The following is a 27702-nucleotide window of genomic DNA, read 5'->3' as shown; positions in this document are numbered from 1 at the left end:
AGCAGGTACGTCTACAGTCAGGCAGGATGCGGGAGGGTTCTGCCCTGTCCTCAGCTCTCACAGGGAAGCATGCCTAGAAGCCAGCTCTCAACTAGCTGCATTCTTATGACAGTGTGAAGGTAGCAGTATTCTGAGTAAGGAGGTTCCCAGATTACCACTCTCCGGCACCTGGAGATACCGTCCAGGTCTGCATTGTTACCTTGCGTCTCAGAGGCCTCTGGCAAAAGTCTCTGGTGAAGACATGGGAAACTCACTCTGCAGGCAGTGTGGAACTGTGAGGGACTGAGGGTGAGCTCAACTCTCAGCAGTAAGATGATTTTGGACAAGGCGTTCAGCTACCTTCTCACATATGGAACTTAGTATGTAGCACCAGTCTACCCCAGGAATTACTGGGAAATCGCTGGATTGAGCTTGGAGGCACTAGTCTTGTGTGCCGGCAGATTCCAGTTACCTCTCCCAACACTTCGGTGAAGCAGCGAGCCTAGGCCTTTTGGAAGCGAAAGGTAGCTGCAGGCAGGAGGTAGGGTTACAGGCCATAAGCTCAACTCTCAGAAGTGGGTATGCATGGGAGGCAGATGTCTGCTACCCACTCGGACATGCGAGTGGGAACCTAGCTACACTCTGATGAAGAAGGACTTTGGAAATCGCTGTATTCAACTCAGATACACGTGGGTTCAGGCACAACGATTCCACATGCTTTTCTCATAACCTTTCCCTGCCACTAACATGAGGACGTTAGCAGCTCCTTCTACAGTCAAGCAGGATGCGGGAGGGTTGTGCCCTGTCCTTACCTCTCACATGGAAACATGCCTTGAAGTCAGCTGTCAACTAGCTGCATTCTTATGGCAGGGTGAAGGTAGCAGTATTCTGAGACAGGAGGTTCCCAGATTACCACTCTACTGCACCTGGAGATACCCTCCAGGTCTGCATTGTTAACTTGCGTCTCATAGCCTCTGGCAAACGTCTCTGGTGAAGATGTGCGAAACTCACTCTGCAGGCAGTGTGGAACTGTGAGGGACTGAGGGTGAGCTCAACTCTCAAAAGTAAGATGATTTTGGACAAGGCGTTCAGCTACCTTCTCACGTATGGAACTTAGTATGTAACACCAGTCTACCCCAGGAATTACTGGGAAATCGCTGTATTGAGCTTGGAGGCACTAGTCTTGTGTGCCGGGAGATTCCAGTTACCTCTCCCAACACTTCGGTGAAGCAGCGAGCCTAGGCCTTTTGGAAGCGAAAGGTAGCTGCAGGCAGGAGGTAGGGTTACAGGCCATAAGCTCAACTCTCAGAAGTGGGTATGCAAGGGAGGCAGATGTCTGCTTCCCACTCGTACATGCGAGTGGGAACCTAGCTACACTCTGATGAAGAAGGACTTTGGAAATCGCTGTATTCAACTCAGATACACGTGGGTTCAGGCACAACGATTCCACATGCTTTTCTCACAACCTTTCCCTGCCACTAACATGAGGACGTTAGCAGCTCCTTCTAAGGCAAGCAGGATGCGGGAGGGTTGTGCCCTGTCCTTAGCTCTCACAGGGAAGCATCTCTTGAAGCCAGCTGTCAACTAGCTGCATTCTTATGGCAGGGTGAAGGTAGCAGTATTCTGAGACAGGAGGTTCCCAGATTACCACTCTACTGCACCTGGAGATACCCTCCAGGTCTGCATTGTTAACTTGCGTCTCAGAAGCCTCTGGCAAACGTCTCTGGTGAAGACGTGCGAAACTCACTCTGCAGGCAGTGTGGAACTGTGAGGGACTGAGGGTGAGCTCAACTCTCAGAAGTAAGATGTTTTTGGACAAGGCGTTCAACTACCTACTCACGTATGGAACTTAGTATGTAGCACCAGTCTACCCCAGGAATTACTAGGAAATCGCTTGATTGAGCTTGGAGGCACTCGTCTTGTGTGCCGGGAGATTCCAGTTACCTCTCCCAACACTTGCGTCAAGCAGCGAGCCTAGGACTTTTGGAAGCGAAAGGTAGCGGCAGGCAGGATGTAGGGTTACAGGCCATGAGCTCAACTCTCAGAAGTGTGTATGCATGGGAGGCAGATGTCTGCTACCCACTCGGACATGGGAGTTGGAACCTAGCTACACTCCTATTGAAGAAGGAGGTTGGAAATCGCTGTATTCAACTCAGATACACGGGAGTTCAGGCCCAATGCTTACACATGCTTTTCCCACAAGCTATCCCAGCCACTAACATAAGGACGTTAGCAGGTACGTCTACAGTCAGGCAGGATGCGGGAGGGTTCTTCCCTGTCCTCAGCTCTCACAGGGAAGCATGCCTGGAAGTCAGCTCTCAACTAGCTGCATTCTTATGACAGTGTGAAGGTAGCAGTATTCTGAGTAAGGAGGTTCCCAGATTACCACTCTACTGCACCTGGAGATACCGTCCAGGTCTGCATTGTTAACTTGCGTCTCAGAGGCCTCTGGCAAAAGTCTCTGGTGAAGACGTGGGAAACTCACTCTGCAGGCAGTGTGGAACTGTGAGGGACTGAGGGTGAGCTCAACTCTCAGCAGTAAGATGATTTTGGACAAGGCGTTCAGCTACCTTCTCACATATGGAACTTAGTATGTAGCACCAGTCTACCCCAGGAATTACTGGGAAATCGCTGGATTGAGCTTGGAGGCACTCGTCTTGTGTGCCGGCAGATTCCAGTTACCTCTCCCAACACTTCGGTGAAGCAGCGAGCCTAGGCCTTTTGGAAGCGAAAGGTAGCTGCAGGCAGGAGGTAGGGTTACAGGCCATAAGCTCAACTCTCAGAAGTGGGTATGCATGGGAGGCAGATGTCTGCTACCCACTCGGACATGCGAGTGGGAACCTAGCTACACTCTGATGAAGAAGGACTTTGGAAATCGCTGTATTCAACTCAGATACACGTGGGTTCAGGCACAACGATTCCACATGCTTTTCTCACAACCTTTCCCTGCCACTAACATGAGGACGTTAGCAGCTCCTTCTACAGTCAAGCAGGATGCGGGAGGGTTGTGCCCTGTCCTTAGCTCTCACAGGGAAGCATGTCTTGAAGCCAGCTGTCAACTAGCTGCATTCTTATGGCAGGGTGAAGGTAGCAGTATTCTGAGACAGGAGGTTCCCAGCTTACCACTCTACTGCACCTGGAGATACCCTCCAGGTCTGCATTGTTAACTTGCGTCTCATAGCCTCTGGCAAACGTCTCTGGTGAAGACGTGCAAAACTCACTCTGCAGGCAGTGTGGAACTGTGAGGGACTGAGGGTGAGCTCAACTCTCAGAAGTAAGATGATTTTGGACAAGGCGTTCAGCTACCTTCTCACATATGGAACTTAGTATGTAGCACCAGTCTACACCAGGAATTACTGGGAAATCGCTGGATTGAGCTTGAAGGCACTAGTCTTGTGTGCCGGCAGATTCCAGTTACCTCTCCCAACACTTGCGTCAAGCAGCGAGCCTAGGCCTTTTGGAAGCGAAAGGTAGCGGCAGGCAGGATGTAGGGTTACAGGCCATGAGCTCAACTCTCAGAAGTGTGTATGCATGGGAGGCAGATGTCTGCTACCCACTCGGACATGGGAGTTGGAACCTAGCTACACTCCTATTGAAGAAGGATGTTGGAAATCGCTGTATTCAACTCAGATACACGGGAGTTCAGGCCCAATGCTTACACATGCTTTTCCCACAACCTATCCCAGCCACTAACATAAGGACGTTAGCAGCTCCTTCTACAGTCAAGCAGGATGCGGGAGGGTTGTGCCCTCTCCTTAGCTCTCACAGGGAAGCATGCCTTGAAGCCAGCTGTCAACTAGCTGCATTCTTATGGCAGGGTGAAGGTAGCAGTATTCTGAGACAGGAGGTTCCCAGATTACCACTCTACTGCACCTGGAGATACCCTCCAGGTCTGCATTGTTAACTTGCGTCTCATAGCCTCTGGCAAACGTCTCTGGTGAAGATGTGCGAAACTCACTCTGCAGGCAGTGTGGAACTGTGAGGGACTGAGGGTGAGCTCAACTCTCAAAAGTAAGATGATTTTGGACAAGGCGTTCAGCTACCTTCTCACATATGGAACTTAGTATGTAGCACCAGTCTACCCCAGGAATTACTGGGAAATCGCTGGATTGAGCTTTAAGGCAGTAGTCTTGTGTGCCGGCAGATTCCAGTTACCTCTCCCAACACTTCGGGGAAGCAGCGAGCCTAGGCCTTTTGGAAGCGAAAGGTAGCTGCAGGCAGGAGGTAGGGTTACAGGCCATAAGCTCAACTCTCAGAAGTGGGTATGCATGGGAGGCAGAGGTCTGCTTCCCACTCGTACATGCGAGTGGGAACCTAGCTACACTCTGATGAAGAAGGACTTTGGAAATCGCTGTATTCAACTCAGATACACGTGGGTTCAGGCACAACGATTCCACATGCTTTTCTCACAACCTTTCCCTGCCACTAACATGAGGACGTTAGCAGCTCCTTCTACAGGCAAGCAGGATGCGGGAGGGTTGTGCCCTGTCCTTAGCTCTCACAGGGAAGCATGCCTTGAAGCCAGCTGTCAACTAGCTGCATTCTTATGGCAGGGTGAAGGTAGCAGTATTGTGAGACAGGAGGTTCCCAGATTACCACTCTACTGCACCTGGAGATACCCTCCAGGTCTGCATTGTTAACTTGCGTCTCATAGCCTCTGGCAAACGTCTCTGGTGAAGATGTGCGAAACTCACTCTGCAGGCAGTGTGGAACTGTGAGGGACTGATGGTGAGCTCAACTCTCAAAAGTAAGATGATTTTGGACAAGGCGTCAGCTACCTTCTCACATATGGAACTTAGTATGTAACACCAGTCTACCCCAGGAATTACTGGGAAATCGCTGTATTGAGCTTGGAGGCACTAGTCTTGTGTGCCGGGAGATTCCAGTTACCTCTCCCAACACTTCGGTGAAGCAGCGAGCCTAGGCCTTTTGGAAGCGAAAGGTAGCTGCAGGCAGGAGGTAGGGTTACAGGCCATAAGCTCAACTCTCAGAAGTGGGTATGCAAGGGAGGCAGATGTCTGCTTCCCACTCGTACATGCGAGTGGGAACCTAGCTACACTCTGATGAAGAAGGACTTTGGAAATCGCTGTATTCAACTCAGATACACGTGGGTTCAGGCACAACGATTCCACATGCTTTTCTCACAACCTTTCCCTGCCACTAACATGAGGACGTTAGCAGCTCCTTCTAAGGCAAGCAGGATGCGGGAGGGTTGTGCCCTGTCCTTAGCTCTCACAGGGAAGCATCTCTTGAAGCCAGCTGTCAACTAGCTGCATTCTTATGGCAGGGTGAAGGTAGCAGTATTCTGAGACAGGAGGTTCCCAGATTACCACTCTACTGCACCTGGAGATACCCTCCAGGTCTGCATTGTTAACTTGCGTCTCAGAAGCCTCTGGCAAACGTCTCTGGTGAAGACGTGCGAAACTCACTCTGCAGGCAGTGTGGAACTGTGAGGGACTGAGGGTGAGCTCAACTCTCAGAAGTAAGATGTTTTTGGACAAGGCGTTCAACTACCTACTCACGTATGGAACTTAGTATGTAGCACCAGTCTACCCCAGGAATTACTAGGAAATCGCTTGATTGAGCTTGGAGGCACTCGTCTTGTGTGCCGGGAGATTCCAGTTACCTCTCCCAACACTTGCGTCAAGCAGCGAGCCTAGGCCTTTTGGAAGCGAAAGGTAGCGGCAGGCAGGATGTAGGGTTACAGGCCATGAGCTCAACTCTCAGAAGTGTGTATGCATGGGAGGCAGATGTCTGCTACCCACTCGGACATGGGAGTTGGAACCTAGCTACACTCCTATTGAAGAAGGATGTTGGAAATCGCTGTATTCAACTCAGATACACGGGAGTTCAGGCCCAATGCTTACACATGCTTTTCCCACAACCTATCCCAGCCACTAACATAAGGAGGTTAGCAGGTACGTCTACAGTCAGGCAGGATGCGGGAGGGTTCTGCCCTGTCCTCAGCTCTCACAGGGAAGCATGCCTGGAAGCCAGCTCTCAACTAGCTGTATTCTTATGACAGTGTGAAGGTAGCAGTATTCTGAGTAAGGAGGTTCCCAGATTACCACTCTACTGCACCTGGAGATACCGTCCAGGTCTGCATTGTTACCTTGCGTCTCAGAGGCCTCTGGCAAAAGTCTCTGGTGAAGACGTGGGAAACTCACTCTGCAGGCAGTGTGGAACTGTGAGGGACTGAGGGTGAGCTCAACTCTCAGCAGTAAGATGATTTTGGACAAGGCGTTCAGCTACCTTCTCACATATGGAACTTAGTATGTAGCACCAGTCTACCCCAGGAATTACTGGGAAATCGCTGGATTGAGCTTGGAGGCACTAGTCTTGTGTGCCGGCAGATCCAGTTACCTCTCCCAACACTTCGGTGAAGCAGCGAGCCTAGGCCTTTTGGAAGCGAAAGGTAGCTGCAGGCAGGAGGTAGGGTTACAGGCCATAAGCTCAACTCTCTGAAGTGGGTATGCATGGGAGGCAGATGTCTGCTACCCACTCGGACATGCGAGTGGGAACCTAGCTACACTCTGATGAAGAAGGACTTTGGAAATCGCTGTATTCAACTCAGATACACGTGGGTTCAGGCACAACGATTCCACATGCTTTTCTCACAACCTTTCCCTGCCACTAACATGAGGACGTTAGCAGCTCCTTCTACAGTCAAGCAGGATGCGGGAGGGTTGTGCCCTGTCCTTAGCTCTCACAGGGAAGCATGTCTTGAAGCCAGCTGTCAACTAGCTGCATTCTTATGGCAGGGTGAAGGTAGCAGTATTCTGAGACAGGAGGTTCCCAGCTTACCACTCTACTGCACCTGGAGATACCCTCCAGGTCTGCATTGTTAACTTGCGTCTCATAGCCTCTGGCAAACGTCTCTGGTGAAGACGTGCGAAACTCACTCTGCAGGCAGTGTGGAACTGTGAGGGACTGAGGGTGAGCTCAACTCTCAGAAGTAAGATGTTTTTGGACAAGGCGTTCAACTACCTACTCACGTATGGAACTTAGTATGTAGCACCAGTCTTCCCCAGGAATTACTAGGAAATCGCTTGATTGAGCTTGGAGGCACTCGTCTTGTGTGCCGGGAGATTCCAGTTACCTCTCCCAACACTTGCGTCAAGCAGCGAGCCTAGGCCTTTTGGAAGCGAAAGGTAGCGGCAGGCAGGATGTAGGGTTACAGGCCATGAGCTCAACTCTCAGAAGTGTGTATGCATGGGAGGCAGATGTCTGCTACCCACTCGGACATGGGAGTTGGAACCCAGCTACACTCCTATTGAAGAAGGATGTTGGAAATCGCTGTATTCAACTCAGATACACGGGAGTTCAGGCCCAATGCTTACACATGCTTTTCCCACAACCTATCCCAGCCACTAACATAAGGACGTTAGCAGGTACGTCTACAGTCAGGCAGGATGCGGGAGGGTTCTGCCCTGTCCTCAGCTCTCACAGGGAAGCATGCCTAGAAGCCAGCTCTCAACTAGCTGCATTCTTATGACAGTGTGAAGGTAGCAGTATTCTGAGTAAGGAGGTTCCCAGATTACCACTCTCCGGCACCTGGAGATACCGTCCAGGTCTGCATTGTTACCTTGCGTCTCAGAGGCCTCTTGCAAAAGTCTCTGGTGAAGACGTGGGAAACTCACTCTGCAGGCAGTGTGGAACTGTGAGGGACTGAGGGTTAGCTCAACTCTCAGCAGTAAGATGATTTTGAACAAGGCGTTCAGCTACCTTCTCACATATGGAACTTAGTATGTAGCACCAGTCTACCCCAGGAATTACTGGGAAATCGCTGGATTGAGCTTGGAGGCACTAGTCTTGTGTGCCGGGAGATTCCAGTTACCTCTCCCAACACTTCGGGGAAGTAGCGAGCCTAGGCCTTTAGGAAGCGAAAGGTAGCTGCAGGCAGGAGGTAGGGTTACAGGCCATAAGCTCAACTCTCAGAAGTGGGTATGCATGGATGGCAGATGTCTGCTACCCACTCGGACATGCGAGTGGGAACCTAGCTACACTCTGATGAAGAAGGACTTTGGAAATCGCTGTATTCAACTCAGATACACGTGGGTTCAGGCACAACGATTCCACATGCTTTTCTCACAACCTTTCCCTGCCACTAACATGAGGACGTTAGCAGCTCCTTCTACAGGCAAGCAGGATGCGGGAGGGTTGTGCCCTCTCCTTAGCTCTCACAGGGAAGCATGCCTTGAAGCCAGCTGTCAACTAGCTGCATTCTTATGGCAGGGTGAAGGAGCAGTATTCTGAGACAGGAGGTTCCCAGATTACCACTGTACTGCACCTGGAGATACCCTCCCGGTCTGCATTGTTAACTTGCGTCTCATAGCCTCTGGCAAACGTCTCTGGTGAAGATGTGCGAAACTCACTCTGCAGGCAGTGTGGAACTGTGAGGGACTGAGGGTGAGCTCAACTCTCAAAAGTAAGATGATTTTGGACAAGGCGTTCAGCTACCTTCTCACATATGGAACTTAGTATGTAACACCAGTCTACCCCAGGAATTACTGGGAAATCGCTGTATTGAGCTTGGAGGCACTAGTCTTGTGTGCCGGGAGATTCCAGTTACCTCTCCCAACACTTCGGTGAAGCAGCGAGCCTAGGCCTTTTGGAAGCGAAAGGTAGCTGCAGGCAGGAGGTAGGGTTACAGGCCATAAGCTCAACTCTCAGAAGTGGGTATGCATGGGAGGCAGATGTCTGCTTCCCACTCGTACATGCGAGTGGGAACCTAGCTACACTCTGATGAAGAAGGACTTTGGAAATCGCTGTATTCAACTCAGATACACGTGGGTTCAGGCACAACGATTCCACATGCTTTACTCACAACCTTTCCCTGCCACTAACATGAGGACGTTAGCAGCTCCTTCTACAGGCAAGCAGGATGCGGGAGGGTTGTGCCCTGTCCTTAGCTCTCACAGGGAAGCATGCCTTGAAGCCAGCTGTCAACTAGCTGCATTCTTATGGCAGGGTGAAGGTAGCAGTATTCTGAGACAGGAGGTTCCCAGATTACCACTCTACTGCACCTGGAGATACCCTCCAGGTCTGCATTGTTAACTTGCGTCTCATAGCCTCTGGCAAACGTCTCTGGTGAAGACGTGCGAAACTCACTCTGCAGGCAGTGTGGAACTGTGAGGGACTGAGGGTGAGCTCAACTCTCAGCAGTAAGATGATTTTGGACAAGGCGTTCAGCTACCTTCTCACATATGGAACTTAGTATGTAGCACCAGTCTACCCCAGGAATTACTGGGAAATCGCTGGATTGAGCTTGAAGGCAGTAGTCTTGTGTGCCGGCAGATTCCAGTTACCTCTCCCAACACTTCGGGGAAGCAGCGAGCCTAGGCCTTTAGGAAGCGAAAGGTAGCTGCAGGCAGGAGGTATGGTTACAGGCCATAAGCTCAACTCTCCGAATTGGGTATGCATGGGAGACAGATGTCTGCTACTCACTCGGACATGCGAGTGGGAACCTAGCTACACTCTGATGAAGAAGGACTTTGGAAATCGCTGTATTCAACTCAGATACACGTGGGTTCAGGCACAACGATTCCACATGCTTTTCTCACAACCTTTCCCTGCCACTAACATGAGGACGTTAGCAGCTCCTTCTACAGTCAAGCAAAAGCGGGAGGGTTGTGCCCTGTCCTTAGCTCTCACAGGGAAGCATGCCTTGAAGCCAGCTGTCAACTAGCTGCATTCTTATGGCAGGGTGAAGGTAGCAGTATTCTGAGACAGGAGGTTCCCAGCTTACCACTCTACTGCACCTGGAGATACCCTCCAGGTCTGCATTGTTAACTTCCGTCTCATAGCCTCTGGCAAACGTCTCTGGTGAAGACGTGCAAAACTCACTCTGCAGGCAGTGTGGAACTGTGAGGGACTGAGGGTGAGCTCAACTCTCAGAAGTAAGATGATTTTGGACAAGGCGTTCAGCTACCTTCTCACATATGGAACTTAGTATGTAGCACCAGTCTACCCCAGGAATTACTGGGAAATCGCTGGATTGAGCTTGAAGGCAGTAGTCTTGTGTGCCGGCAGATTCCAGTTACCTCTCCCAACACTTCGGGGAAGCAGCGAGCCTAGGCCTTTAGGAAGCGAAAGGTAGCTGCAGGCAGGAGGTAGGGTTACAGGCCATAAGCTCAACTCTCCGAATTGGGTATGCATGGGAGGCAGATGTCTGCTACCCACTCGGACATGCGAGTGGGAACCTAGCTACACTCTGATGAAGAAGGACTTTGGAAATCGCTGTATTCAACTCAGATACACGTGGGTTCAGGCACAACGATTCCACATGCTTTTCTCACAACCTTTCCCTGCCACTAACATGAGGACGTTAGCAGCTCCTTCTACAGTCAAGCAGGATGCGGGAGGGTTGTGCCCTGTCCTTACCTCTCACAGGGAAACATGCCTTGAAGCCAGCTGTCAACTAGCTGCATTCTTATGGCAGGGTGAAGGTAGCAGTATTGTGAGACAGGAGGTTCCCAGATTACCACTCTACTGCACCTGGAGATACCCTCCAGGTCTGCATTGTTAACTTGCGTCTAATAGCCTCTGGCAAACGTCTCTGGTGAAGATGTGCGAAACTCACTCTGCAGGCAGTGTGGAACTGTGAGGGACTGATGGTGAGCTCAACTCTCAAAAGTAAGATGATTTTGGACAAGGCGTTCAGCTACCTTCTCACATATGGAACTTAGTATGTAACACCAGTCTACCCCAGGAATTACTGGGAAATCGCTGTATTGAGCTTGGAGGCACTAGTCTTGTGTGCCGGCAGATTCCAGTTACCTCTCCCAACACTTCGGTGAAGCAGCGAGCCTAGGCCTTTTGGAAGCGAAAGGTAGCTGCAGGCAGGAGGTAGGGTTACAGGCCATAAGCTCAACTCTCAGAAGTGGGTATGCAAGGGAGGCAGATGTCTGCTTCCCACTCGTACATGCGAGTGGGAACCTAGCTACACTCTGATGAAGAAGGACTTTGGAAATCGCTGTATTCAACTCAGATACACGTGGGTTCAGGCACAACGATTCCACATGCTTTTCTCACAACCTTTCCCTGCCACTAACATGAGGACGTTAGCAGCTCCTTCTAAGGCAAGCAGGATGCGGGAGGGTTGTGCCCTCTCCTTAGCTCTCACAGGGAAGCATCTCTTGAAGCCAGCTGTCAACTAGCTGCATTCTTATGACAGTGTGAAGGTAGCAGTATTCTGAGTAAGGAGGTTCCCAGATTACCACTCTACTGCACCTGGAGATACCGTCCAGGTCTGCATTGTTAACTTGCGTCTCAGAGGCCTCTGGCAAAAGTCTCTGGTGAAGACGTGGGAAACTCACTCTGCAGGCAGTGTGGAACTGTGAGGGACTGAGGGTGAGCTCAACTCTCAGCAGTAAGATGATTTTGGACAAGGCGTTCAGCTACCTTCTCACATATGGAACTTAGTATGTAGCACCAGTCTACCCCAGGAATTACTGGGAAATCGCTGGATTGAGCTTGGAGGCACTCGTCTTGTGTGCCGGCAGATTCCAGTTACCTCTCCCAACACTTCGGTGAAGCAGCGAGCCTAGGCCTTTTGGAAGCGAAAGGTAGCTGCAGGCAGGAGGTAGGGTTACAGGCCATAAGCTCAACTCTCCGAATTGGGTATGCATGGGAGGCAGATGTCTGCTACCCACTCGGACATGCGAGTGGGAACCTAGCTACACTCTGATGAAGAAGGACTTTGGAAATCGCTGTATTCAACTCAGATACACGTGGGTTCAGGCACAACGATTCCACATGCTTTTCTCACAACTTTCCCTGCCACTAACATGAGGACGTTAGCAGCTCCTTCTACAGTCAAGCAGGATGCGGGAGGGTTGTGCCCTGTCCTTACCTCTCACAGGGAAACATGCCTTGAAGCCAGCTGTCAACTAGCTGCATTCTTATGGCAGGGTGAAGGTAGCAGTATTGTGAGAAAGGAGGTTCCCAGATTACCACTCTACTGCACCTGGAGATACCCTCCAGGTCTGCATTGTTAACTTGCGTCTCATAGCCTCTGGCAAACGTCTCTGGTGAAGATGTGCGAAACTCACTCTGCAGGCAGTGTGGAACTGTGAGGGACTGATGGTGAGCTCAACTCTCAAAAGTAAGATGATTTTGGACAAGGCGTCAGCTACCTTCTCACATATGGAACTTAGTATGTAACACCAGTCTACCCCAGGAATTACTGGGAAATCGCTGTATTGAGCTTGGAGGCACTAGTCTTGTGTGCCGGGAGATTCCAGTTACCTCTCCCAACACTTCGGTGAAGCAGCGAGCCTAGGCCTTTTGGAAGCGAAAGGTAGCTGCAGGCAGGAGGTAGGGTTACAGGCCATAAGCTCAACTCTCAGAAGTGGGTATGCAAGGGAGGCAGATGTCTGCTTCCCACTCGTACATGCGAGTGGGAACCTAGCTACACTCTGATGAAGAAGGACTTTGGAAATCGCTGTATTCAACTCAGATACACGTGGGTTCAGGCACAACGATTCCACATGCTTTTCTCACAACCTTTCCCTGCCACTAACATGAGGACGTTAGCAGCTCCTTCTAAGGCAAGCAGGATGCGGGAGGGTTGTGCCCTGTCCTTAGCTCTCACAGGGAAGCATCTCTTGAAGCCAGCTGTCAACTAGCTGCATTCTTATGGCAGGGTGAAGGTAGCAGTATTCTGAGACAGGAGGTTCCCAGATTACCACTCTACTGCACCTGGAGATACCCTCCAGGTCTGCATTGTTAACTTGCGTCTCAGAAGCCTCTGGCAAACGTCTCTGGTGAAGACGTGCGAAACTCACTCTGCAGGCAGTGTGGAACTGTGAGGGACTGAGGGTGAGCTCAACTCTCAGAAGTAAGATGTTTTTGGACAAGGCGTTCAACTACCTACTCACGTATGGAACTTAGTATGTAGCACCAGTCTTCCCCAGGAATTACTAGGAAATCGCTTGATTGAGCTTGGAGGCACTCGTCTTGTGTGCCGGGAGATTCCAGTTACCTCTCCCAACACTTGCGTCAAGCAGCGAGCCTAGGCCTTTTGGAAGCGAAAGGTAGCGGCAGGCAGGATGTAGGGTTACAGGCCATGAGCTCAACTCTCAGAAGTGTGTATGCATGGGAGGCAGATGTCTGCTACCCACTCGGACATGGGAGTTGGAACCTAGCTACACTCCTATTGAAGAAGGATGTTGGAAATCGCTGTATTCAACTCAGATACACGGGAGTTCAGGCCCAATGCTTACACATGCTTTTCCCACAACCTATCCCAGCCACTAACATAAGGAGGTTAGCAGGTACGTCTACAGTCAGGCAGGATGCGGGAGGGTTCTGCCCTGTCCTCAGCTCTCACAGGGAAGCATGCCTGGAAGCCAGCTCTCAACTAGCTGCATTCTTATGACAGTGTGAAGGTAGCAGTATTCTGAGTAAGGAGGTTCCCAGATTACCACTCTACTGCACCTGGAGATACCGTCCAGGTCTGCATTGTTAACTTGCGTCTCAGAGGCCTCTGGCAAAAGTCTCTGGTGAAGACGTGCGAAACTCACTCTGCAGGCAGTGTGGAACTGTGAGGGACTGAGGGTGAGCTCAACTCTCAGCAGTAAGATGATTTTGGACAAGGCGTTCAGCTACCTTCTCACATATGGAACTTAGTATGTAGCACCAGTCTACCCCAGGAATTACTGGGAAATCACTGGATTGAGCTTGGAGGCACTAGTCTTGTGTGCCGGCAGATTCCAGTTACCTCTCCCAACACTTCGGTGAAGCAGCGAGCCTAGGCCTTTTGGAAGCGAAAGGTAGCTGCAGGCAGGAGGTAGGGTTACAGGCCATAAGCTCAACTCTCAGAAGTGGGTATGCATGGGAGGCAGATGTCTGCTACCCACTCGGACATGCGAGTGGGAACCTAGCTACACTCTGATGAAGAAGGACTTTGGAAATCGCTGTATTCAACTCAGATACACGTGGGTTCAGGCACAACGATTCCACATGCTTTTCTCACAACCTTTCCCTGCCACTAACATGAGGACGTTAGCAGCTCCTTCTACAGTCAAGCAGGATGCGGGAGGGTTGTGCCCTGTCCTTACCTCTCACAGGGAAACATGCCTTGAAGCCAGCTGTCAACTAGCTGCATTCTTATGGCAGGGTGAAGGTAGCAGTATTGTGAGACAGGAGGTTCCCAGATTACCACTCTACTGCACCTGGAGATACCCTCCAGGTCTGCATTGTTAACTTGCGTCTCATAGCCTCTGGCAAACGTCTCTGGTGAAGATGTGCGAAACTCACTCTGCAGGCAGTGTGGAACTGTGAGGGACTGATGGTGAGCTCAACTCTCAAAAGTAAGATGATTTTGGACAAGGCGTTCAGCTACCTTCTCACATATGGAACTTAGTATGTAACACCAGTCTACCCCAGGAATTACTGGGAAATCGCTGTATTGAGCTTGGAGGCACTAGTCTTGTGTGCCGGGAGATTCCAGTTACCTCTCCCAACACTTCGGTGAAGCAGCGAGCCTAGGCCTTTTGGAAGCGAAAGGTAGCTGCAGGCAGGAGGTAGGGTTACAGGCCATAAGCTCAACTCTCAGAAGTGGGTATGCAAGGGAGGCAGATGTCTGCTTCCCACTCGTACATGCGAGTGGGAACCTAGCTACACTCTGATGAAGAAGGACTTTGGAAATCGCTGTATTCAACTCAGATACACGTGGGTTCAGGCACAACGATTCCACATGCTTTTCTCACAACCTTTCCCTGCCACTAACATGAGGACGTTAGCAGCTCCTTCTAAGGCAAGCAGGATGCGGGAGGGTTGTGCCCTGTCCTTAGCTCTCACAGGGAAGCATCTCTTGAAGCCAGCTGTCAACTAGCTGCATTCTTATGGCAGGGTGAAGGTAGCAGTATTCTGAGACAGGAGGTTCCCAGATTACCACTCTACTGCACCTGGAGATACCCTCCAGGTCTGCATTGTTAACTTGCGTCTCATAGCCTCTGGCAAACGTCTCTGGTGAAGATGTGCGAAACTCACTCTGCAGGCAGTGTGGAACTGTGAGGGACTGAGGGTGAGCTCAACTCTCAAAAGTAAGATGATTTTGGACAAGGCGTTCAGCTACCTTCTCACGTATGGAACTTAGTATGTAACACCAGTCTACCCCAGGAATTACTGGGAAATCGCTGTATTGAGCTTGGAGGCACTAGTCTTGTGTGCCGGGAGATTCCAGTTACCTCTCCCAACACTTCGGTGAAGCAGCGAGCCTAGGCCTTTTGGAAGCGAAAGGTAGCTGCAGGCAGGAGGTAGGGTTACAGGCCATAAGCTCAACTCTCAGAAGTGGGTATGCAAGGGAGGCAGATGTCTGCTTCCCACTCGTACATGCGAGTGGGAACCTAGCTACACTCTGATGAAGAAGGACTTTGGAAATCGCTGTATTCAACTCAGATACACGTGGGTTCAGGCACAACGATTCCACATGCTTTTCTCACAACCTTTCCCTGCCACTAACATGAGGACGTTAGCAGCTCCTTCTAAGGCAAGCAGGATGCGGGAGGGTTGTGCCCTGTCCTTAGCTCTCACAGGGAAGCATCTCTTGAAGCCAGCTGTCAACTAGCTGCATTCTTATGGCAGGGTGAAGGTAGCAGTATTCTGAGACAGGAGGTTCCCAGATTACCACTCTACTGCACCTGGAGATACCCTCCAGGTCTGCATTGTTAACTTGCGTCTCAGAAGCCTCTGGCAAACGTCTCTGGTGAAGACGTGCGAAACTCACTCTGCAGGCAGTGTGGAACTGTGAGGGACTGAGGGTGAGCTCAACTCTCAAAAGTAAGATGTTTTTGGACAAGGCGTTCAACTACCTACTCACGTATGGAACTTAGTATGTAGCACCAGTCTACCCCAGGAATTACTAGGAAATCGCTTGATTGAGCTTGGAGGCACTCGTCTTGTGTGCCGGGAGATTCCAGTTACCTCTCCCAACACTTGCGTCAAGCAGCGAGCCTAGGCCTTTTGGAAGCGAAAGGTAGCGGCAGGCAGGATGTAGGGTTACAGGCCATGAGCTCAACTCTCAGAAGTGTGTATGCATGGGAGGCAGATGTCTGCTACCCACTCAGACATGGGAGTTGGAACCTAGCTACACTCCTATTGAAGAAGGAGGTTGGAAATCGCTGTATTCAACTCAGATACACGGGAGTTCAGGCCCAATGCTTACACATGCTTTTCCCACAACCTATCCCAGCCACTAACATAAGGAGGTTAGCAGGTACGTCTACAGTCAGGCAGGATGCGGGAGGGTTCTACCCTGTCCTCAGCTCTCACAGGGAAGGATGCCTGGAAGCCAGCTCTCAACTAGCTGCATTCTTATGACAGTGTGAAGGTAGCAGTATTCTGAGTAAGGAGGTTCCCAGATTACCACTCTACTGCACCTGGAGATACCCTCCAGGTCTGCATTGTTAACTTGCGTCTCAGAGGCCTCTGGCAAACGTCTCTGGTGAAGACGTGCGAAACTCACTCTGCAGGCAGTGTGGAACTGTGAGGGACTGAGGGTGAGCTCAACTCTCAGCAGTAAGATGATTTTGGACAAGGCGTTCAGCTACCTTCTCACATATGGAACTTAGTATGTAGCACCAGTCTACCCCAGGAATTACTGGGAAATCGCTGGATTGAGCTTGGAGGCACTAGTCTTGTGTGCCGGCAGATTCCAGTTACCTCTCCCAACACTTCGGTGAAGCAGCGAGCCTAGGCCTTTTGGAAGCGAAAGGTAGCTGCAGGCAGGAGGTAGGGTTACAGGCCATAAGCTCAACTCTCAGAAGTGGGTATGCAAGGGAGGCAGATGTCTGCTTCCCACTCGTACATGCGAGTGGGAACCTAGCTACACTCTGATGAAGAAGGACTTTGGAAATCGCTGTATTCAACTCAGATACACGTGGGTTCAGGCACAACGATTCCACATGCTTTTCTCACAACCTTTCCCTGCCACTAACATGAGGACGTTAGCAGCTCCTTCTAAGGCAAGCAGGATGCGGGAGGGTTGTGCCCTGTCCTTAGCTCTCACAGGGAAGCATCTCTTGAAGCCAGCTGTCAACTAGCTGCATTCTTATGGCAGGGTGAAGGTAGCAGTATTCTGAGACAGGAGGTTCCCAGATTACCACTCTACTGCACCTGGAGATACCCTCCAGGTCTGCATTGTTAACTTGCGTCTCAGAAGCCTCTGGCAAACGTCTCTGGTGAAGACGTGCGAAACTCACTCTGCAGGCAGTGTGGAACTGTGAGGGACTGAGGGTGAGCTCAACTCTCAGAAGTAAGATGTTTTTGGACAAGGCGTTCAACTACCTACTCACGTATGGAACTTAGTATGTAGCACCAGTCTTCCCCAGGAATTACTAGGAAATCGCTGGATTGAGCTTGGAGGCACTCGTCTTGTGTGCCGGGAGATTCCAGTTACCTCTCCCAACACTTGCGTCAAGCAGCGAGCCTAGGCCTTTTGGAAGCGAAAGGTAGCGGCAGGCAGGATGTAGGGTTACAGGCCATGAGCTCAACTCTCAGAAGTGTGTATGCATGGGAGGCAGATGTCTGCTACCCACTCGGACATGGGAGTTGGAACCTAGCTACACTCCTATTGAAGAAGGATGTTGGAAATCGCTGTATTCAACTCAGATACACGGGAGTTCAGGCCCAATGCTTACACATGCTTTTCCCACAACCTATCCCAGCCACTAACATAAGGAGGTTAGCAGGTACGTCTACAGTCAGGCAGGATGCGGGAGGGTTCTGCCCTGTCCTCAGCTCTCACAGGGAAGCATGCCTGGAAGCCAGCTCTCAACTAGCTGCATTCTTATGACAGTGTGAAGGTAGCAGTATTCTGAGTAAGGAGGTTCCCAGATTACCACTCTACTGCACCTGGAGATACCGTCCAGGTCTGCATTGTTAACTTGCGTCTCAGAGGCCTCTGGCAAAAGTCTCTGGTGAAGACGTGGGAAACTCACTCTGCAGGCAGTGTGGAACTGTGAGGGACTGAGGGTGAGCTCAACTCTCAGCAGTAAGATGATTTTGGACAAGGCGTTCAGCTACCTTCTCACATATGGAACTTAGTATGTAGCACCAGTCTACCCCAGGAATTACTGGGAAATCGCTGGATTGAGCTTGGAGGCACTAGTCTTGTGTGCCGGCAGATTCCAGTTACCTCTCCCAACACTTCGGTGAAGCAGCGAGCCTAGGCCTTTTGGAAGCGAAAGGTAGCTGCAGGCAGGAGGTAGGGTTACAGGCCATAAGCTCAACTCTCAGAAGTGGGTATGCATGGGAGGCAGATGTCTGCTACCCACTCGGACATGCGAGTGGGAACCTAGCTACACTCTGATGAAGAAGGACTTTGGAAATCGCTGTATTCAACTCAGATACACGTGGGTTCAGGCACAACGATTCCACATGCTTTTCTCACAACCTTTCCCTGCCACTAACATGGGGACGTTAGCAGCTCCTTCTACAGTCAAGCAGGATGCGGGAGGGTTGTGCCCTGTCCTTACCTCTCACAGGGAAACATGCCTTGAAGCCAGCTGTCAACTAGCTGCATTCTTATGGCAGGGTGAAGGTAGCAGTATTGTGAGACAGGAGGTTCCCAGATTACCACTCTACTGCACCTGGAGATACCCTCCAGGTCTGCATTGTTAACTTGCGTCTCATAGCCTCTGGCAAACGTCTCTGGTGAAGATGTGCGAAACTCACTCTGCAGGCAGTGTGGAACTGTGAGGGACTGATGGTGAGCTCAACTCTCGAAAGTAAGATGATTTTGGACAAGGCGTTCAGCTACCTTCTCACATATGGAACTTAGTATGTAACACCAGTCTACCCCAGGAATTACTGGGAAATCGCTGTATTGAGCTTGGAGGCACTAGTCTTGTGTGCCGGGAGATTCCAGTTACCTCTCCCAACACTTCGGTGAAGCAGCGAGCCTAGGCCTTTTGGAAGCGAAAGGTAGCTGCAGGCAGGAGGTAGGGTTACAGGCCATAAGCTCAACTCTCAGAAGTGGGTATGCAAGGGAGGCAGATGTCTGCTTCCCACTCGTACATGCGAGTGGGAACCTAGCTACACTCTGATGAAGAAGGACTTTGGAAATCGCTGTATTCAACTCAGATACACGTGGGTTCAGGCACAACGATTCCACATGCTTTTCTCACAACCTTTCCCTGCCACTAACATGAGGACGTTAGCAGCTCCTTCTAAGGCAAGCAGGATGCGGGAGGGTTGTGCCCTGTCCTTAGCTCTCACAGGGAAGCATCTCTTGAAGCCAGCTGTCAACTAGCTGCATTCTTAAGGCAGGGTGAAGGTAGCAGTATTCTGAGACAGGAGGTTCCCAGATTACCACTCTACTGCACCTGGAGATACCCTCCAGGTCTGCATTGTTAACTTGCGTCTCAGAAGCCTCTGGCAAACGTCTCTGGTGAAGACGTGCGAAACTCACTCTGCAGGCAGTGTGGAACTGTGAGGGACTGAGGGTGAGCTCAACTCTCAGAAGTAAGATGTTTTTGGACAAGGCGTTCAACTACCTACTCACGTATGGAACTTAGTATGTAGCACAAGTCTACCCCAGGAATTACTAGGAAATCGCTTGATTGAGCTTGGAGGCACTCGTCTTGTGTGCCGGGAGATTCCAGTTACCTCTCCCAACACTTGCGTCAAGCAGCGAGCCTAGGCCTTTTGGAAGCGAAAGGTAGCGGCAGGCAGGATGTAGGGTTACAGGCCATGAGCTCAACTCTCAGAAGTGTGTATGCATGGGAGGCAGATGTCTGCTATCCACTCGGACATGGGAGTTGGAACCTAGCTACACTCCTATTGAAGAAGGAGGTTGGAAATCGCTGTATTCAACTCAGATACACGGGAGTTCAGGCCCAATGCTTACACATGCTTTTCCCACAACCTATCCCAGCCACTAACATAAGGAGGTTAGCAGGTACGTCTACAGTCAGGCAGGATGCGGGAGGGTTCTGCCCTGTCCTCAGCTCTCACAGGGAAGCATGCCTGGAAGCCAGCTCTCAACTAGCTGCATTCTTATGACAGTGTGAAGGTAGCAGTATTCTGAGTAAGGAGGTTCCCAGATTACCACTCTACTGCACCTGGAGATACCCTCCAGGTCTGCATTGTTAACTTGCGTCTCAGAGGCCTCTGGCAAACGTCTCTGGTGAAGACGTGCGAAACTCACTCTGCAGGCAGTGTGGAACTGTGAGGGACTGAGGGTGAGCTCAACTCTCAGCAGTAAGATGATTTTGGACAAGGCGTTCAGCTACCTTCTCACATATGGAACTTAGTATGTAGCACCAGTCTACCCCAGGAATTACTGGGAAATCGCTGGATTGAGCTTGGAGGCACTAGTCTTGTGTGCCGACAGATTCCAGTTACCTCTCCCAACACTTCGGTGAAGCAGCGAGCCTAGGCCTTTTGGAAGCGAAAGGTAGCTGCAGGCAGGAGGTAGGGTTACAGGCCATAAGCTCAACTCTCAGAAGTGGGTATGCATGGGAGGCAGATGTCTGCTACCCACTCGGACATGCGAGTGGGAACCTAGCTACACTCTGATGAAGAAGGACTTTGGAAATCGCTGTATTCAACTCAGATACACGTGGGTTCAGGCACAACGATTCCACATGCTTTTCTCATAACCTTTCCCTGCCACTAACATGAGGACGTTAGCAGCTCCTTCTACAGTCAAGCAGGATGCGGGAGGGTTGTGCCCTGTCCTTACCTCTCACAGGGAAACATGCCTTGAAGTCAGCTGTCAACTAGCTGCATTCTTATGGCAGGGTGAAGGTAGCAGTATTCTGAGACAGGAGGTTCCCAGATTACCACTCTACTGCACCTGGAGATACCCTCCAGGTCTGCATTGTTAACTTGCGTCTCATAGCCTCTGGCAAACGTCTCTGGTGAAGATGTGCGAAACTCACTCTGCAGGCAGTGTGTAACTGTGAGGGACTGAGGGTCAGCTCAACTCTCAAAAGTAAGATGATTTTGGACAAAGCGTTCAGCTACCTTCTCACGTATGGAACTTAGTATGTAACACCAGTCTACCCCAGGAATTACTGGGAAATCGCTGTATTGAGCTTGGAGGCACTAGTCTTGTGTGCCGGGAGATTCCAGTTACCTCTCCCAACACTTCGGTGAAGCAGCGAGCCTAGGCCTTTTGGAAGCGAAAGGTAGCTGCAGGCAGGAGGTAGGGTTACAGGCCATAAGCTCAACTCTCAGAAGTGGGTATGCAAGGGAGGCAGATGTCTGCTTCCCACTCGTACATGCGAGTGGGAACCTAGCTACACTCTGATGAAGAAGGACTTTGGAAATCGCTGTATTCAACTCAGATACACGTGGGTTCAGGCACAACGATTCCACATGCTTTTCTCACAACCTTTCCCTGCCACTAACATGAGGACGTTAGCAGCTCCTTCTAAGGCAAGCAGGATGCGGGAGGGTTGTGCCCTGTCCTTAGCTCTCACAGGGAAGCATCTCTTGAAGCCAGCTGTCAACTAGCTGCATTCTTATGGCAGGGTGAAGGTAGCAGTATTCTGAGACAGGAGGTTCCCAGATTACCACTCTACTGCACCTGGAGATACCCTCCAGGTCTGCATTGTTAACTTGCGTCTCAGAAGCCTCTGGCAAACGTCTCTGGTGAAGACGTGCGAAACTCACTCTGCAGGCAGTGTGGAACTGTGAGGGACTGAGGGTGAGCTCAACTCTCAGAAGTAAGATGTTTTTGGACAAGGCGTTCAACTACCTACTCACGTATGGAACTTAGTATGTAGCACCAGTCTACCCCAGGAATTACTAGGAAATCGCTTGATTGAGCTTGGAGGCACTCGTCTTGTGTGCCGGGAGATTCCAGTTACCACTCCCAACACTTGCGTCAAGCAGCGAGCCTAGGACTTTTGGAAGCGAAAGGTAGCGGCAGGCAGGATGTAGGGTTACAGGCCATGAGCTCAACTCTCAGAAGTGTGTATGCATGGGAGGCAGATGTCTGCTACCCACTCGGACATGGGAGTTGGAACCTAGCTACACTCCTATTGAAGAAGGAGGTTGGAAATCGCTGTATTCAACTCAGATACACGGGAGTTCAGGCCCAATGCTTACACATGCTTTTCCCACAAGCTATCCCAGCCACTAACATAAGGACGTTAGCAGGTACGTCTACAGTCAGGCAGGATGCGGGAGGGTTCTTCCCTGTCCTCAGCTCTCACAGGGAAGCATGCCTGGAAGTCAGCTCTCAACTAGCTGCATTCTTATGACAGTGTGAAGGTAGCAGTATTCTGAGTAAGGAGGTTCCCAGATTACCACTCTACTGCACCTGGAGATACCGTCCAGGTCTGCATTGTTAACTTGCGTCTCAGAGGCCTCTGGCAAAAGTCTCTGGTGAAGACGTGGGAAACTCACTCTGCAGGCAGTGTGGAACTGTGAGGGACTGAGGGTGAGCTCAACTCTCAGCAGTAAGATGATTTTGGACAAGGCGTTCAGCTACCTTCTCACATATGGAACTTAGTATGTAGCACCAGTCTACCCCAGGAATTACTGGGAAATCGCTGGATTGAGCTTGGAGGCACTCGTCTTGTGTGCCGGCAGATTCCAGTTACCTCTCCCAACACTTCGGTGAAGCAGCGAGCCTAGGCCTTTTGGAAGCGAAAGGTAGCTGCAGGCAGGAGGTAGGGTTACAGGCCATAAGCTCAACTCTCCGAAGTGGGTATGCATGGGAGGCAGATGTCTGCTACCCACTCGGACATGCGAGTGGGAACCTAGCTACACTCTGATGAAGAAGGACTTTGGAAATCGCTGTATTCAACTCAGATACACGTGGGTTCAGGCACAACGATTCCACATGCTTTTCTCACAACCTTTCCCTGCCACTAACATGAGGACGTTAGCAGCTCCTTCTACAGTCAAGCAGGATGCGGGAGGGTTGTGCCCTGTCCTTAGCTCTCACAGGGAAGCATGTCTTGAAGCCAGCTGTCAACTAGCTGCATTCTTATGGCAGGGTGAAGGTAGCAGTATTCTGAGACAGGAGGTTCCCAGCTTACCACTCTACTGCACCTGGAGATACCCTCCAGGTCTGCATTGTTAACTTGCGTCTCATAGCCTCTGGCAAACGTCTCTGGTGAAGACGTGCAAAACTCACTCTGCAGGCAGTGTGGAACTGTGAGGGACTGAGGGTGAGCTCAACTCTCAGAAGTAAGATGATTTTGGACAAGGCGTTCAGCTACCTTCTCACATATGGAACTTAGTATGTAGCACCAGTCTACCCCAGGAATTACTGGGAAATCGCTGGATTGAGTTTGAAGGCACTAGTCTTGTGTGCCGGCAGATTCCAGTTACCTCTCCCAACACTTGCGTCAAGCAGCGAGCCAAGGCCTTTTGGAAGCGAAAGGTAGCGGCAGGCAGGATGTAGGGTTACAGGCCATGAGCTCAACTCTCAGAAGTGTGTATGCATGGGAGGCAGATGTCTGCTACCCACTCGGACATGGGAGTTGGAACCTAGCTACACTCCTATTGAAGAAGGATGTTGGAAATCGCTGTATTCAACTCAGATACACGGGAGTTCAGGCCCAATGCTTACACATGCTTTTCCCACAACCTATCCCAGCCACTAACATAAGGACGTTAGCAGCTCCTTCTACAGTCAAGCAGGATGCGGGAGGGTTGTGCCCTCTCCTTAGCTCTCACAGGGAAGCATGCCTTGAAGCCAGCTGTCAACTAGCTGCATTCTTATGGCAGGGTGAAGGTAGCAGTATTCTGAGACAGGAGGTTCCCAGATTACCACTCTACTGCACCTGGAGATACCCTCCAGGTCTGCATTGTTAACTTGCGTCTCATAGCCTCTGGCAAACGTCTCTGGTGAAGATGTGCGAAACTCACTCTGCAGGCAGTGTGGAACTGTGAGGGACTGAGGGTGAGCTCAACTCTCAAAAGTAAGATGATTTTGGACAAGGCGTTCAGCTACCTTCTCACATATGGAACTTAGTATGTAGCACCAGTCTACCCCAGGAATTACTGGGAAATCGCTGGATTGAGCTTGAAGGCAGTAGTCTTGTGTGCCGGCAGATTCCAGTTACCTCTCCCAACATTTCGGGGAAGCAGCGAGCCTAGGCCTTTTGGAAGCGAAAGGTAGCTGCAGGCAGGAGGTAGGGTTACAGGCCATAAGCTCAACTCTCTGAAGTGGGTATGCATGGGAGGCAGATGTCTGCTACCCACTCGGACATGCGAGTGGGAACCTAGCTACACTCTGATGAAGAAGGACTTTGGAAATCGCTGTATTCAACTCAGATACACGTGGGTTCAGGCACAACGATTCCACATGCTTTTCTCACAACCTTTCCCTGCCACTAACATGAGGACGTTAGCAGCTCCTTCTACAGTCAAGCAGGATGCGGGAGGGTTGTGCCCTGTCCTTAGCTCTCACAGGGAAGCATGTCTTGAAGCCAGCTGTCAACTAGCTGCATTCTTATGGCAGGGTGAAGGTAGCAGTATTCTGAGACAGGAGGTTCCCAGCTTACCACTCTACTGCACCTGGAGATACCCTCCAGGTCTGCATTGTTAACTTGCGTCTCATAGCCTCTGGCAAACGTCTCTGGTGAAGACGTGCGAAACTCACTCTGCAGGCAGTGTGGAACTGTGAGGGACTGAGGGTGAGCTCAACTCTCAGAAGTAAGATGTTTTTGGACAAGGCGTTCAACTACCTACTCACGTATGGAACTTAGTATGTAGCACCAGTCTTCCCCAGGAATTACTAGGAAATCGCTTGATTGAGCTTGGAGGCACTCGTCTTGTGTGCCGGGAGATTCCAGTTACCTCTCCCAACACTTGCGTCAAGCAGCGAGCCTAGGCCTTTTGGAAGCGAAAGGTAGCGGCAGGCAGGATGTAGGGTTACAGGCCATGAGCTCAACTCTCAGAAGTGTGTATGCATGGGAGGCAGATGTCTGCTACCCACTCGGACATGGGAGTTGGAACCTAGCTACACTCCTATTGAAGAAGGATGTTGGAAATCGCTGTATTCAACTCAGATACACGGGAGTTCAGGCCCAATGCTTACACATGCTTTTCCCACAACCTATCCCAGCCACTAACATAAGGAGGTTAGCAGGTACGTCTACAGTCAGGCAGGATGCGGGAGGGTTGTGCCCTGTCCTTACCTCTCACAGGGAAACATGCCTTGAAGCCAGCTGTCAACTAGCTGCATTCTTATGGCAGGGTGAAGGTAGCAGTATTGTGAGACAGGAGGTTCCCAGATTACCACTCTACTGCACCTGGAGATACCCTCCAGGTCTGCATTGTTAACTTGCGTCTCATAGCCTCTGGCAAACGTCTCTGGTGAAGATGTGCGAAACTCACTCTGCAGGCAGTGTGGAACTGTGAGGGACTGATGGTGAGCTCAACTCTCAAAAGTAAGATGATTTTGGACAAGGCGTTCAGCTACCTTCTCACATATGGAACTTAGTATGTAACACCAGTCTACCCCAGGAATTACTGGGAAATCGCTGTATTGAGCTTGGAGGCACTAGTCTTGTGTGCCGGGAGATTCCAGTTACCTCTCCCAACACTTCGGTGAAGCAGCGAGCCTAGGCCTTTTGGAAGCGAAAGGTAGCTGCAGGCAGGAGGTAGGGTTACAGGCCATAAGCTCAACTCTCAGAAGTGGGTATGCAAGGGAGGCAGATGTCTGCTTCCCACTCGTACATGCGAGTGGGAACCTAGCTACACTCTGATGAAGAAGGACTTTGGAAATCGCTGTATTCAACTCAGATACACGTGGGTTCAGGCACAACGATTCCACATGCTTTTCTCACAACCTTTCCCTGCCACTAACATGAGGACGTTAGCAGCTCCTTCTAAGGCAAGCAGGATGCGGGAGGGTTGTGCCCTGTCCTTAGCTCTCACAGGGAAGCATCTCTTGAAGCCAGCTGTCAACTAGCTGCATTCTTATGGCAGGGTGAAGGTAGCAGTATTCTGAGACAGGAGGTTCCCAGATTACCACTCTACTGCACCTGGAGATACCCTCCAGGTCTGCATTGTTAACTTGCGTCTCAGAAGCCTCTGGCAAACGTCTCTGGTGAAGACGTGCGAAACTCACTCTGCAGGCAGTGTGGAACTGTGAGGGACTGAGGGTGAGCTCAACTCTCAGAAGTAAGATGTTTTTGGACAAGGCGTTCAACTACCTACTCACGTATGGAACTTAGTATGTAGCACCAGTCTACCCCAGGAATTACTAGGAAATCGCTTGATTGAGCTTGGAGGCACTCGTCTTGTGTGCCGGGAGATTCCAGTTACCTCTCCCAACACTTGCGTCAAGCAGCGAGCCTAGGCCTTTTGGAAGCGAAAGGTAGCGGCAGGCAGGATGTAGGGTTACAGGCCATGAGCTCAACTCTCAGAAGTGTGTATGCATGGGAGGCAGATGTCTGCTACCCACTCGGACATGGGAGTTGGAACCTAGCTACACTCCTATTGAAGAAGGAGGTTGGAAATCGCTGTATTCAACTCAGATACACGGGAGTTCAGGCCCAATGCTTACACATGCTTTTCCCACAACCTATCCCAGCCACTAACATAAGGAGGTTAGCAGGTACGTCTACAGTCAGGCAGGATGCGGGAGGGTTCTGCCCTGTCCTCAGCTCTCACAGGGAAGCATGCCTGGAAGCCAGCTCTCAACTAGCTGCATTCTTATGACAGTGTGAAGGTAGCAGTATTCTGAGTAAGGAGGTTCCCAGATTACCACTCTACTGCACCTGGAGATACCCTCCAGGTCTGCATTGTTAACTTGCGTCTCAGAGGCCTCTGGCAAACGTCTCTGGTGAAGACGTGCGAAACTCACTCTGCAGGCAGTGTGGAACTGTGAGGGACTGAGGGTGAGCTCAACTCTCAGCAGTAAGATGATTTTGGACAAGGCGTTCAGCTACCTTCTCACATATGGAACTTAGTATGTAGCACCAGTCTACCCCAGGAATTACTGGGAAATCGCTGGATTGAGCTTGGAGGCACTAGTCTTGTGTGCCGGCAGATTCCAGTTACCTCTCCCAACACTTCGGTGAAGCAGCGAGCCTAGGCCTTTTGGAAGCGAAAGGTAGCTGCAGGCAGGAGGTAGGGTTACAGGCCATAAGCTCAACTCTCAGAAGTGGGTATGCATGGGAGGCAGATGTCTGCTACCCACTCGGACATGCGAGTGGGAACCTAGCTACACTCTGATGAAGAAGGACTTTGGAAATCGCTGTATTCAACTCAGATACACGTGGGTTCAGGCACAACGATTCCACATGCTTTTCTCATAACCTTTCCCTGCCACTAACATGAGGACGTTAGCAGCTCCTTCTACAGTCAAGCAGGATGCGGGAGGGTTGTGCCCTGTCCTTACCTCTCACAGGGAAACATGCCTTGAAGCCAGCTGTCAACTAGCTGCATTCTTATGGCAGGTTGAAGGTAGCAGTATTGTGAGACAGGAGGTTCCCAGATTACCACTCTACTGCACCTGGAGATACCCTCCAGGTCTGCATTGTTAACTTGCGTCTCATAGCCTCTGGCAAACGTCTCTGGTGAAGATGTGCGAAACTCACTCTGCAGGCAGTGTGGAACTGTGAGGGACTGAGGGTGAGCTCAACTCTCAAAAGTAAGATGATTTTGGACAAGGCGTTCAGCTACCTTCTCACGTATGGAACTTAGTATGTAACACCAGTCTACCCCAGGAATTACTGGGAAATCGCTGTATTGAGCTTGGAGGCACTAGTCTTGTGTGCCGGGAGATTCCAGTTACCTCTC

This window comes from Canis lupus, chromosome 1 (assembly GCF_048164855.1).
Source record: "Canis lupus baileyi chromosome 1, mCanLup2.hap1, whole genome shotgun sequence".
Taxonomy (NCBI): domain Eukaryota; kingdom Metazoa; phylum Chordata; class Mammalia; order Carnivora; family Canidae; genus Canis; species Canis lupus.
The sequence above is the reverse complement of the archived record's forward strand: the minus strand, read 5'-3'. Positions refer to the sequence as shown.